Raw genomic sequence first — 13,768 nt, forward strand, 5'->3', positions numbered from 1 at the left:
CGAGAGCACTGGGAGTCAAGGATGAAAAAAATTGGTGGTCAGAAGAAAAAGTGGCAAGTTAAGATGAGACAGCAATTTGAGAAGATGGTAAATTCCATTTTCGACATGATAAATTTGAAGTAATAGTGACATCATCTTTGACCTCTCTTCTGAGTGCCTGATATACTTATGTAGGTCTCCATTTAATTTCAATTGAATATTCCCACAGATATCTCCTGAGCTCACCCCTTTCTCTCCCAAAGCTCTGTCCCCACTAAAAACAAAACAAAACCCTGTTTCTCCTCCTATAAAACTGAATAATACCACCATCCACAGAACCCCCCCAAACCAAATAGTTCCCTAAGTCACTATAAATCCCCTTCCCCCTACCTTCATAACCAGTGACTACGACAGTCAATTCCACCTCCTATTTCCTTATCCACCCTCTACTGCCCTTCACCTACCAGGCTTTAAGTGTTTACTATGTGCTGTGCTTTAACCATGTGTAATCAATGTTAATTCTTTTAACTACCCAATGTGATAATTTTACCATTTCTATTCTAACTGTGAAGACATTACAGCTTCATCTGTAGGAGCTATAATGGTAGATAACAATGGTGTCTATCATATGTGAAAATTTCAGTGAGAGATAATCCTGTAAAAGCACTGGTATAGCCAGTTGTTATTATTACTGCTATCACTATTATTGCTTCTTCTCCCTTAAATGTTCCCCCATCCACTTAACAAACAAGTGCTCATCTTTTCAAATGTCTCTCAGTAACAGTCTTTTCTTCCTTTGTTCTCACCCTGTATACGTTACCAACTTCTATATAGCATTTCTAATCCTTCAGTTTGGTTTTATGCTTACTTGTCTCTCTCCCAATTTAAGGTTTGTATCAGCATGTTGAAAGAAGAATAATGGTCACCAAAGATGTTTTTCCCCAGTGTCTCCAGTGAGGAACACAGCCCTGCCAGCACCTTGAGTTTAGCTCAACATGACATACGTCAGACATCTATCCCATGTGACAATAAATTCAGCTGTTTTAAGCTGCTAAGTTTGTAATACTTTGTTATGGCAGCAACAGAAAGCTGTATAGGGCAGAAATGATGTTTCCTCCGACCCATGTGTCTCCCATAATAAATGTTCAAAGTGAATGAATTCAGGTATAAAAGTATGGAAGGTAGAAGGCAATATCAGAATGAAGCTTAGAAAATAAATTGAAACTAAAGGTTTATTCTAGTATTTGAGCATTCTCCATAAAGACAATAGCTAAAGGCAGGAGAATATGCCCCACTAAAAAAAAATGCTTACTTTATCCTAGGCACTGTATTTGGGTTTTAAAGAATAAAATCATGTAATGCACTCAACAATCCAATGAGGTAGATACACTTTAACCAATGTTACAGTTGCTCATGCTCAAGAATTTAAGAAATGGTAAAGGTGAAATTTAAACCCTAGCAGTCTGGCTACAGGGTTCTTCCTTTTTAATTGCTAAGCTATACTAGTTATGTCTAAATTCTATGTCATACATAGCTGTTATATTGAGAATATCTATATATATAAAAGCCTAAACGACCATTACGACCGGATGATCTGCTGGTAGCTATGATGTGCACTGACCGTCAGGGGGCAGACACTCAATGCAGGAGCTGCCTCCTAGTGGTCTGTGTGCTCCCACAGCCAACCTCCCGTGGCTGGCCAATCTCCCACAGTCCCTAACCCTGGCCAGCTGGCCCCAATCAGCCCCAATCACCAGCCAGGCCAAGGGACCCCACCTGTGCACGATTTTGTGCACCGGGCCTCGCATATAGATAATAACCACCAAAATTGTAGTGAGAAAGGTACAAAGAAAACCAGAAAATGTAGAGGTTTAAAAACAATAAAACCATGTCAAGGAAAGAAAATGCTTTAAATTAGTGTAAGCATCTAGAAGCCACGAAGACTGAAAAGGAGAAGGGATTACTGCCTAGGGAATATAAAGCCACTGGTAACTTGTTAACAAATATAGCATTATGCAGTGAACTGGTGGAGATAGGAGCCAGACTCCTCTGAATTAATAATGGGTGATAAGAAAATGGAGGTGACATATATAAATCTTTTAATACAAAAATATATCAAAAGGAAAAACACTAAAATGAAAGAGTTGGAATGATCATCAGGTTGAAACTATTTTCGGAGGATAGACCTATTCTCCCCATAATTTCCCTTTGAGCTACCTTCTGCACCAATCTTCCACTGCATTCAAAGAACTTGAACCTTGACAGTTAAACATATCATGAGAGCAAAAGGAGGCACAAGGCCCTGCCCTTTCTCTGCAAAAAAGAAAGTGAGTCTGTGAAGACATGTAGGGTCCTCAGATCTCATTTGTTTTTATATCAAGTTGTGACTCCTTTAAGCCACTCACCAGAATGCCAGTCCTACTTAAACAAGATATATCTCTATGAAATAGAAACGTTTCACTAGGTAAAAGGTATGGAAGCTGTACAAAGGAAAGAACTTCTTTCTCCTACCAGAAGCTTCCGAATTGCCTAAACTGCCTCTATGCACATAAATCAGAAGTGATATCTCTTTGCCGTCTCACTTAGCCATGAAGCATGAAGTGGATCAGATAAAAAGGCCAAATGAAGACCAATAAACATGCCTGGGAAGTGCTGCTTTGTTTACATTTACTTTCTTCTCCTACCAAGTTTGTCTGCAGCTAGACAACGTTCACATTGAGGCCATAAACACAAGAACATATGTGGTTTTTTTAAAATGTGCCCTTTGACTGTCAATTTCTCCCAAACAGGTGTTGGCTAAATGATTATAAATTGGCCTCTGGATACACCTCTTCAACTGAGCCGTACAGGGCTGGTGATAATATAATTAGACCTAAAAACATCAGGCCAGTGAATGCTTTCCATCTGTTTGGCAATAATGTTTAGTTAACAATAGTCTTTAAAAGAAGCACCTTCAACTTCAGTTCTTAAAGTTATTTATAGAGCCATTCTTAACACACCAGCACTCTTGCTAACAAGAGCTTTAGCCACTTGGAAATTATTAGCCATACGGCTGTATACAAAGAGAAATGACTGCATTTAACATCTGTATCTTTCCAAATGTACACGCTTCAACCTCATTTAAAGTCATTTCTTAATGAGCAGTGCTGTGGTGCTGCATTAATATTATAGTTGCATGCACAAAGATCATAAGGAGCCAAACATTTTTTTAATGCCAATAGTAGGCCAATCTGTAATGAAGCTGTCAGCATAAAGGACAAAATAATAGCTTCTTTAACCCTCAAACAGAATTTGTTCATTTGTAGCATAGAACACATCAATTTAAAAACTGCTCATGGGTTTGCTCACCTTTATAAAGACAAAAATCTAATTTGGTACTAATTTGATACAATTGTCTTTCCAATAAAAGGCTCCTAAACCCATCTCTTATTTAATAATAAAACAAGTACTATAACTAAAACTGTCATGAAATAATTATCTTGGATAGCATACCTTATTGAGAGAATATAATTAATGTATTTCCCTTTCATTTTTCACACTTACTTATCAGCACTATATTAGCATACGGTCTAATAGAAGAGATTACTCCATCTTTGCCTGTAGTAATATCTAAAAGGACTGCTCCTCACTGGGGAAAAAAGCAGACAACTTATCCCATAAGGATTAGCCTCATCTATCCTTCAATTCCACCAACACAACGAGACTCCTCCACTCTTTCTTCACAACAGTAGTAGGAAAAGCTCCAACGGATTAGAAGTCTGGGTCTCTCCATTAACTAGAATACGGAAGGCCTAATAGTTAACTAGGTTCCACCTTTGGAAAGACAGGAGGGGTGGAGGAGCATATCAAAAGCATCAAATGATGATAATTTTTTAAGCATATGAAGAATAAATTTGGAGAAAAGAGATTCTACCATAAAGACACTGACTGTGGTGAAGAAGTATGGAGAGCTCCCTTCACAGAAGATTGTGTCACCCATTTTTTAATCTTTTTAGATATTTAAATGTTGACATTCAAAATCTGTATGTCTCTAAAAATAACTTCAGCTGCAATGCCTTTAAAAAGTAAGATTACCACGCTAGCTGGTTTGGCTCAGTGGATAGAGTGCCAGACTGCGGACTGAAGGGTCCCGGGTTCCATTCCAGTCAAGTGCACATGCCCGGGTTACGGGTTCAATCCCCAGTAGGGGGCTTGCAGGAGGCAGTCAATCAATGATTCTCTCTCATCATTGGTTTCTATCTCTCTTTCCCTCTCCCTTTCTCTCTGAAATCAATAAAATATATATTTTTTTAAAAATAAAGGCTTTAAAAAAAAGAAAAGAAAAAAAGATTACTGAGTAATTTGAGAGAATATCTATGTCTACTTTGGTGCTTGTTACTTCACAGGACTCCAGAACAATTCATAAATGTTAGAAAAATGTTAAGAAAAGTCAACAGAGTCATCTTAGACCAGGGGTGGGCAAACTTTTTGACTCGAGGGCCACAATGGGTTCTTAAACTGGACCGGATGGCCAGAACAAAAGCATGGATGGAGTGTTTGTGTGAACTAATATAAATTCAAAGTAAACATCATTACATAAGAGGGTATGGTCTTTTTTTTTTTTTTAGTTTTATTCATTTCAAACAGGCCGGATCCGGCCCGCGGGCCTTAGTTTGCCCACGGCTGTTTAGACCAACACAGCCTTCCCTTAATGGTATCAAAGCACTATTCTTGTTTGCTAGATACAATCTGACTGGACTTCAACTGTGAAAATTATAACTCTGGGAATCCACACATCAATGAACATACCAGGAAAGAATGCGATCAACATAATAATAAAGAAGCCAGAGAAAACATACAAGCACAACTGTAATACAGTTTTTCTCAACAAAGTTTCAGACTAATAAGATTATACTTACTATGCTCCCTTTTAAAATCATTTACACAACCATTTTAGTGTTATTAACTAAACTCATCTTGGCAGCATTACAGGAGCTGGTAATATTATTTTTCTGTAGAAATGGTTTTGAACAACAAATCTTTGGTTCCCCCCAAATACCACATCATGATAATCAAATGTTATTTATTTACTAAATACCCATCTCATTTTGTATGCTTATCATATTCAAAATGTATTTCTAAAACTGTTCATTATTAATTCCATACCTTATTCTCATAAGATATCTCTTTTAAAAATTTAACAACCAGAAAACAAGGAAAAGGTGACTTTTCATACCAATAATTCTCCCCACTAGGGTCTAACTGTCTCTTCCTTTGGCATCAGAAGGCTAGCAATGTTCCCAGGAACTGCAAAAGCAGAAGATATTGAGCCTCCAACTTTAGTGCATCAGAAGTCGCAGCATCAAAAGCATCAGCATGAACAGACTGTGTAGAGGCACTTCTCTCATGTTATGCCATGAATCCAAGCTGTTCTTGGTGGTCATATGTTCACAAAAGTTATTTCACTGATGAGAATTGAAATATAAAAGTAAAATTCAAGATGGATACCTATAAACTCTGGTCTAAAGAATATCTTCATTTACTATTCCAAGGATCTATTTTCAGTAGAGAAAAGTATGAAAAGTAACTTTAGAATTTAAGGGGGACAGAAAAAAATCCTTTGGAGTCTTATTTGTCCTAGAACTTTCAATATGCCACATTATCATGAAATGAACAAACAATCCAAAAAGGGTAATGCTTTGTGGATTGCTGGCAGTCAAAAAATTACCAACCAGCTCAGAACAAGATGAAATATATCTCTTTGAGCAGGGGTGGGAAATGTCCAGCCCGAGAAATGATTTGGTCTGGCCCTGCCAAGGCATTAGGGGTGAGTTAATTAAATGTTTGACCAAATATAGCAAGCTAATTTTTAACTTGATAATTTTGTATGGCCTCCGAATGATGTTATAACTATCCAAATAGCCCTTGGCAGAAAAAAGGTTCCCCGGCAATGACTTAGAGACATCTTCAAAGGTAGGAAACAACAGGCCAAATCTACAGGAATGCATGGAGATAGTACTCAAGATTCACATTTCTTTCTAGTTATTAAATTCAAAATACCATAATTCAAAGTATACTTTAAATGTTTATCCAAACATCTTAACTCCTAAAAAAAAAAAAAATCCCCTATTTAAGTTTAGCTAATTCTCTTATCCATCTTAACTACAGGCAAATTGGGGCAGGGACAGCAGGGAAAGAACCACATTAGGAAAAGCAAGCAACAAAACTAAGCTGGTAAATAACTAATTTATCTATAAGAAAGCAACTAACTTTAGATTTCTTTAAATGCCCAGACATGTGCAAAGGTTTTAGTATGCTAATTTTTTAATTAAAAGATATTTCAGCAGTGAAAGCTCTTTCATATGCACTACTGATTCTTCATCAAACGTTAACTTTCCAACTAAACACCAGTATAGCCGGTGGCAGCCTGAAGGTTTGCCATCTGCTGCTACCCAAAGTCACTGTGGCCACCTTCAGAACAGATGCATCAAAGCCCCAAGATAAGAGACTGAGGAAATACTGCCTAAGTCAGTGTAAGGGGGATGATGGGCCCAGAGGCAGGCAACACGCAAGCTACCAGGAAATACACAACATCACGAACCCTTAGAATATGTACCCAAGGTCACAGGGGACTCCAATGGCTACACAAAAAGACAAGAGAAATACTACTTCTAATGGAATTTACTTAAGTAAATTAAGTAAATGTGATGACTTTTCTCTTTAAAAAAAAGGAGGGGTTCTGGTCACATTTAAAATCCCCTCTGATTTTATTCAAAATAAGTATACAATGAGTAAAATAAAACATAAAACGTAAGGTTTTTTTAATCAGTCTACGGATAACAATTTATATGTTTTTATGTAGTCATAAGACACTTTGTTTTGAAAGGCTTGTTTTCTGTTACCATCACGCCCACAGTCCAAATGTTACCAAAGGAAAATGTACTTTGAGAAGAGGTTTTATAAAATCCACAAAATGCCAATTAAAAATCCTGATTTCTGCCTACTCAAAAAATGCCATTTATTTATGGTAATGATCACATTTACCACAATACCTCATATAGAAACAAAATACTGTGATGTGTTTTAAAATATTTTTTAAAAAGAGCATCTCAATCTGGCTATATTCAATTATGATACTAAATAACTGGCATATATTCACCTTGAAAGAAATTTACTAATATGAAATGTTCTTATCCTTCATCTTTGCTTTCTGCTTTTTTAAATAATTTTTTTTCGGAGACCACCAAGATGGCGGCATAGGTAAACACCGGAGACTGCTGCCGCAAACAACCACTTCAAAAATACAACTAAAAGACGGAACGGACATCACCCAGAACCACAGGAAGGCTGGCTGAGGAGAGACTCTTCAACTAGAAGGAAAGAGAACAGCATTCCGAGGCTCAAAGGAGGCGCAGTGTGGAAAATTTAAAGGTGCGGAGGTGCGCACGCAAAGCGGGCTGGTGGCTGAGGGCGCGGTTGTCGTTTTCAATCAGGAGGGAGTCTCAGACTCTGAGCACCAGTTCCGGGCGAGTCTCTAGGGACTCAGACTCAAACGGGAGAAGCGGGATTGTCTGGCATCAGTTGGAACGTGAGGGCAGCTTTCTCTCCGAGGTTTGCAGTGTTTGCCGGGGTTCTGAGAAGCAGAGCCTCTGGGAACGGGACTGAGAGCAGCCATAACTGCTCCCTCCGCCCGCCCTGCTGATCCCGTGCGACCCGCCCCGCCCAAGCCCTGTGCAGAGCCATTTGCCGGATAGCCTCAGGCAAAGGCTAGATTAGCACCTCCCCAGAGGACAGAAGTTTTCCCGGGCAGACACAGGTGATTCTCACAGCCAGTCGGCCTGGTGGTCAAATCCCTCTAGTATTAACTACAACAATCAAGGCTTAACTAGAACAAGACTGCGCACAAAGACCACAAGGGGGTGCACCAAGAAAGCATAAAAAATGCGGAGACAAAAAAACATGACAGAAATGGAGGATATAGAGCTAAAAAACGCAATTTTGAGGGCTTGCAATAATGTGCTAGAAGCTGCCAATAAACTTGATGAGAGCCTCACGAAAACTAATGAGACCCTCGATGCTATGATAAAGAAACAACTAGAAATTAAGCATACACGGACTGAAATAAAGAATATTATACCCAATAGCGGACCAGAGGAGCGCAAGAATCAAGCCAAAGATTTGAAATGCGAAGAAGCAAAAAACACCCAACCGGAAAAGCAAAATGAAAAAAGAATCCGAAAATACGAAGATAGTGTAAGGAGCCTCTGGGACAGCTTCAAGCGCACTAATATCAGAATTATAGGGGTGCCAGAAGATGAGAGACAGCAAGATATTGAAAACCTATTTGAAGAAATAATGGCAGAAAACTTCCCCCACCTGGTGAAAGAAATGGACTTACAGGTCCAAGAAGCGCAGAGAACCCCAAACAAAAGGAATCCAAAGAGGACCACACCAAGACACATCATCATTAAAATGCCAAGAGCAAAAGACAAAGAGAAAATCTTAAAAGCAGCAAGAGAAAGAGGCTCAATTACCTACAAGGGAATACCCATACGACTGTCAGCTGATTTCTCAACAGAAACTTTGCAGGCCAGAAGGGAATGGCAAGAAATATTCAAAGTGCTGAATACCAAGAACCTACAACCAAGATTACTTTATCCAGCAAAGCTATCATTCAGAATTGAAGGTCAGATAAAGAGCTTCACAGATAAGGAAAAGCTAAAGGAGTTCATCACCACTAAACCAGTATTACACGAAAGACTGAAAGGTATCCTTTAAGAAGAGGAAGAAGAAAAAGGTAAAGATACAAATTGTGAACAACAAACATGCATCTATCAACAAGTGAATCTAAGAATCAAGTGAATAAATAATCTGATGTACAGAATGAACTGGTGTTTATAATGAATCAGGGACCCAGAAAGGGAATGGACTGACTATTCTTGGGGGGGAAAGGGGAATGGGAGATGCGGGAAGAGACTGGACAAAAATCGTGCACCTATGGATGAGGACAGTGGGTGGGGAGTGAGGGCGGAGGGTGGGGCGGGAACTGGGAGGAGGGGAGTTATGGGGGGGAAAAAAAAGAGGAACAAATGTAATCTGAACAATAAAGATTTAATAAAAATAATAATAATAATTTTTTTCATTTTTAATTTATTAATTTGAGAGAGAGAGAAAGGGAGAGAGAGAGAAACATCAATTTGTTGTTCCACTTAGTTATGCATTTTTTGATTGACTCTTGTACTTGCCTGGCCAGGGATGAACCGACAACCTTGGCGTGTAGGGACAATACTCTAACCAACTGAGCTACCAGGCTGGTGCTTTGCTTTCTGCTTTTTCTTTAATATTTTAAATGCAGATAAAAGAAAATCATTATAGAAAATAAATTTTTAGAAAATAATGCAAAAAGCATCTTTTTATTCTTGGTTTGAAAATGGCAACAGGTGCATTTAGTTTGCATAATTCTAATCTAAATCCAGATTTTTTAAAGTTCTTCAAAAGTTCCACAGGGAATCTGTTACTAATTAATTCAAAATTAGGGCATTATTAAGTATTCATGTACCATAAGAACTGCCAATGAATCCCATTTGTCCTGTCCTCTGTTTAAAAGGAATATAATCATAAACTACTGTATGCAATCAGGAATGGTTTCTATAACATAATACAACTGTGTACTGTGTGTGTGTACCCCACGTGAACTCAATTTATACCTTTGTATACTTAGTAAGCTCAATAATAACTATGATCTTTTTAAAATATTTGTATTGATTTTTTACAGAGAGGAAGGGAGAGGGACAGAGAGTTAGAAACATCGATGAGAGAGAAACATCTATCAGCTGCCTCCTGCACACTCCCTACTGGGAATGTGCCCACAAGCAAGGTACATGCCCTTGACCGGAATTGAACCTAGGGACCCTTCAGTCTGCAGGCCGACACTCTATCCACTGAGTCAAACTGGTGAGGGCACTATGATGATTTTTTTAACGATCATAGTTTTTCACTGTGATAACTAAGAGTAAATGCTACCAGAGTATATATCCTAAGATATGTTATAAACATTATGAATTATACGATTAGAAAAGGAAAAGTATATTTTGATGGTACTAAAACAAACCTGCCAATACAAGTAATTTACTCAAAATTCAAAGCCTACATTGTTTCATTTCTCCAAAGCACATTGAAATATGATTGGCAAAGTTTGTTTTCTTTGACAGACTAATATCAGGATCAGAAAAGAAAAGAGATTTTAAAAATGTTTCTCTACTTCCCATCTAAAAGTCGGCCAAACCTCTGGGTTATTCATCTTTAGGTAAATAGCTAAATGTAGGCCTTGCCCTACAGCAATACAAAATACCTGTATACTCCAGAAAAACAGCCCAAGAAGTAATTATTTCAGCCACAAACACGAATTTAAGAATTTCTTATATTCCTGTTAGTCAGTGTCAATAAATGTAAGCCATCAATATCAATGATGTCTCATACTAGGATGTGAGGTTAATGATTTAGTGAACAATAAAGCCAACACTGAAATGTCTTTTATATACATACCCCCCCAAAAAAGAAAATTTTATTTTGTATAATTTTCAAATCCTAGGCCTATACACCTATTACTTCATAAAACCCGCTTCCAAAGGACATGGTGTGTCTTTGTAAGAAAACTAGATATAAACATAGCAGAAGGCAGAATATAAGACAGAAACAATTGGGTTTAAAATAGAAATGCTGAAGAGCTAGGAAAACATCCTCTTCTCAGATCCAAAGGCTTTAAAAGTTACCTCTCTACACCTTCATCATTCTCATTTTGGTTGTCTTTTCGGTTTCTGTGAAGCAACTTGCCCAAGGCCACAAAGAGATTATGCTAAAGAGAGGTTAAAACTCAGTTGGTTGGGCATAGCCCGACACCAAATGGTTCTCAGTTGGATTCTCAGGGCACATGCCAGAGTTGCAAGCTTGATCCCTGGTAGGGGGCATGCAGGAAGCAGCTGATCGACGTTTCGCTCTCTCCTTCTCCCTTCCTCTCTAAAAATTAATTTTTAAAAATCTTAAATAATGACTTGAATTTAGATGAAAATTAATTCAATTAAAAGTATATTCTATTGTATTTAGCTTTAGATCTCTTCTTACTTGCATTTGCTAGAAAAACCTAATACTCTAGTGCTGATACAAACTAAGTCTATTCATATCCTGGTTTTATTCTGCTGCTAGATGTGTTCTATAAATATACTTGAATTGTTTATAGGTCCTGAAAACATAAATCCCTAAAAAGCAGCAAGTATGTCTACATAGTTTTTATGTAGTGTTCAGAAGTAGTGTAGTGTATACTCAGTTAATAAATGCTACCTTATAATGATAATGGACACAGAGGCTACATCTTCAAGTCAATCAATATATATCCAACTAAGTTGCCAATGTCAAAGGTAGCCTGATTGCAATTCAGAAGAAAATGCCTCAAGGGCAAGGAAGCTATTACTTTTAAATGTTTTTAATGAGTTTTGTACTTTCATAGCAGATGGAGCTGAATTTCTGTTATGGATTAAAACTGAACAATGTTTTAAGATGACCTGGAAAATTTATTTAGTATAAAAATACAATGTGTTCATGTTCTAAAAAATTCCAAAATATTTGAAAGCATATATGTAACACAAGGTACAACGCTCATTCTCAAACTGGCAATTTCATTGACTGCAACAAAGTACTCTGCCAACAATCTACGGGAGTGCACTGTGAGAGAAGGTGAAAGGGGAGGTAGAGGAACATTCTGACAATTGTCCATTCAACCCACCCTCTTGCTCTGATCCTGCTGGTGTAGTATATTTTGAGGTGCAGACTCACTGAGTATTTGAAATCTTAAAGCCCATATATTGTCTCTTTTTGTTCCCTTTACAACTATTCAGCAAGAATTTATTGAATCCTTATTGCATGGACAGCACTGTATTCAGTTAGGCATTATCAGAGAAAATAAAAAGGAATAGAAGATATAGTTCCTGCCTTTCAGGACAAGTTAACAATATATTTAAGGCAACTAAAATTATCAAGTGAAAATAATACACAATTGAATGCTAAACTTAATTCAAAGAAAGAAAAGATGAGTAGGTATTAGTTATGGAGGAGGCAAGCTTTCAGCTGTCATGAAGAAGAGACTAAACATAAGTGGCCAAGAAGGAAGAACTGAAAAAGCTGAAGAAGCTAGCAAGAGAGCAACCCCTTTACAATCTTCTATGACCTAAATCCTACTCACCCCTTTGCTTTGCTTATTCTGCGAAGCCTCTGGAGAGCCCGAGCTAGGTGCCCCTCCTGTATGTTCTCACAATACCCTAGTGTACACTTTCCCTTCACCCAAAGCACTTTCACGCTATATTGTAACTGTCAGTTCATTTCTATTTCCCACTCAATTATAAACTCTGAGAGGGTAGAGATTAGGTATTATTCACCATTATATCTCCAGTGGCTAATACCCAACACACAGAAGTCCAATAAATATTTGCTGAATGAATGAATGAGAAAACAGACATGAAAAAGACATGCAGAGAAATGGTGAGGAGGCAGGCAAATTAGAATAAATGGTTTCAAAACTTGTATATTGAGTATCTGCTATTTGAAAATCTCTATGCTAATGCCAAGAATCCAAAATTAAATAAGATGTAGTCACTAAGCTGCTGTTTGATATGTTATTGAGACATATTCTCCAAAAACATATATCTTGAGCACAGGATTTAGACTATCTATTCTGTCTAACAGATGTCTGTAAATACAGTGCCAAAATGTAAATGTTCATTTTTTAACAAGAAGAACAAAAATGCTTGATCACTTGAGGGATATGAAGGCTTACTGTAGGAGGCATAGAAATGTCAAAAACTACCATACAAATACAAAATACATTGCAACTGAAAAAAACTCCATACAATATGGATGAATGCTATCACACATAAGTTCAAGGTATTAAAAGAACACAGCAAGAGCCCTAGACAGTTTGGCCCAGTGGATAGAGCATCGGCCTGCAGACCAAAGGGTCCCGGGTTTGATTCCGATCAAGGACATGTACCTTAGTTGCAGGCTCCTCCCTGGCTCAGGCCCTGGTCAGGGCGTGTGCAGGAGGCAACCAGTAGATGTATTTTTCTCACATCGGTGTTTCTCTGTCTTTCCCTCCCTCTCTCTTCCAACTCTCCCTAAAAATCAATGGAAAAATATCTTCCGGTGAGGATTAACAACAAAAAAAAGAACACAGCAAGAGATATTTAAATCAGAAAACAAAGAAGGCTTCCAAGAGAAGACAACAATTAAGAATGAGAAGAAATTAAGTGAGGAAGAGAAGGAAAAGTCACTCCAGGCAGAGGGGGACATCATGTGTTAAACATGATGCCTTGCATACCTGATGGGTTCAACAGGACTGTGGCCAGAGAGCACGCTGTGGTGTCTGGGAAAAGGGGAGGAAGAAACACACTGAGAATCAAAGGTCTCCATAGGCTTAGCTAAAAAGCTTAAACTTTACCCTAAAAACTATGTGACGGTATTAAGAATTGTAAGCAAAAGGGTTATTAGTTTTAGAAAGATCACTTTAAGTTAATTGTTATAAATTATCCTCTAGCAGTGTTGATGATGAACTGGAGAAAAATAAGACTAGAGGAAAACAATAGTACATCTTTAAAGGGGAATAAGAAAATAGTGTACATCTTTACCTTAGAAAGAGTTTGGGATGCCTACATTTTAATTTGAAACCCAGCTGAAGGAAAGATGGGTTCGATGTAACTAGCAATACCCAGAGGGTGGTGGGTCAACTTGAAATAATTATTCTGGCCATAAATGACCTACAGGA

The 13,768-nt window shown here is 37.8% G+C and overlaps 1 protein-coding gene across 3 annotated transcripts in view; it reads right to left on the minus strand.

The window, feature by feature from the left end:
- The window catches only part of RPS6KC1 (ribosomal protein S6 kinase C1), a 133,669-nt gene that overhangs the window by 40,021 nt on the left and 79,880 nt on the right, over positions 1–13,768 (minus strand). Inside the window, exon 1 of one of the 3 annotated variants that reach the window (XM_070397689.1) lies at positions 13,325–13,369. The exons of the other annotated variants lie outside the window; for them this stretch is intronic. The gene's annotated coding sequence lies outside the window, so the exon portion shown is untranslated. Of the gene's footprint in view, positions 1–13,324; positions 13,370–13,768 lie in introns of those variants that run through there. 3 annotated transcript variants of the gene reach the window in all.

Source organism: Myotis yumanensis, unplaced genomic scaffold, assembly GCF_028538775.1.
Source record: "Myotis yumanensis isolate MYYU_CA2020_CCGP unplaced genomic scaffold, mMyoYum1.0.hap1 SCAF_17, whole genome shotgun sequence".
Classification (NCBI taxonomy): domain Eukaryota; kingdom Metazoa; phylum Chordata; class Mammalia; order Chiroptera; family Vespertilionidae; genus Myotis; species Myotis yumanensis.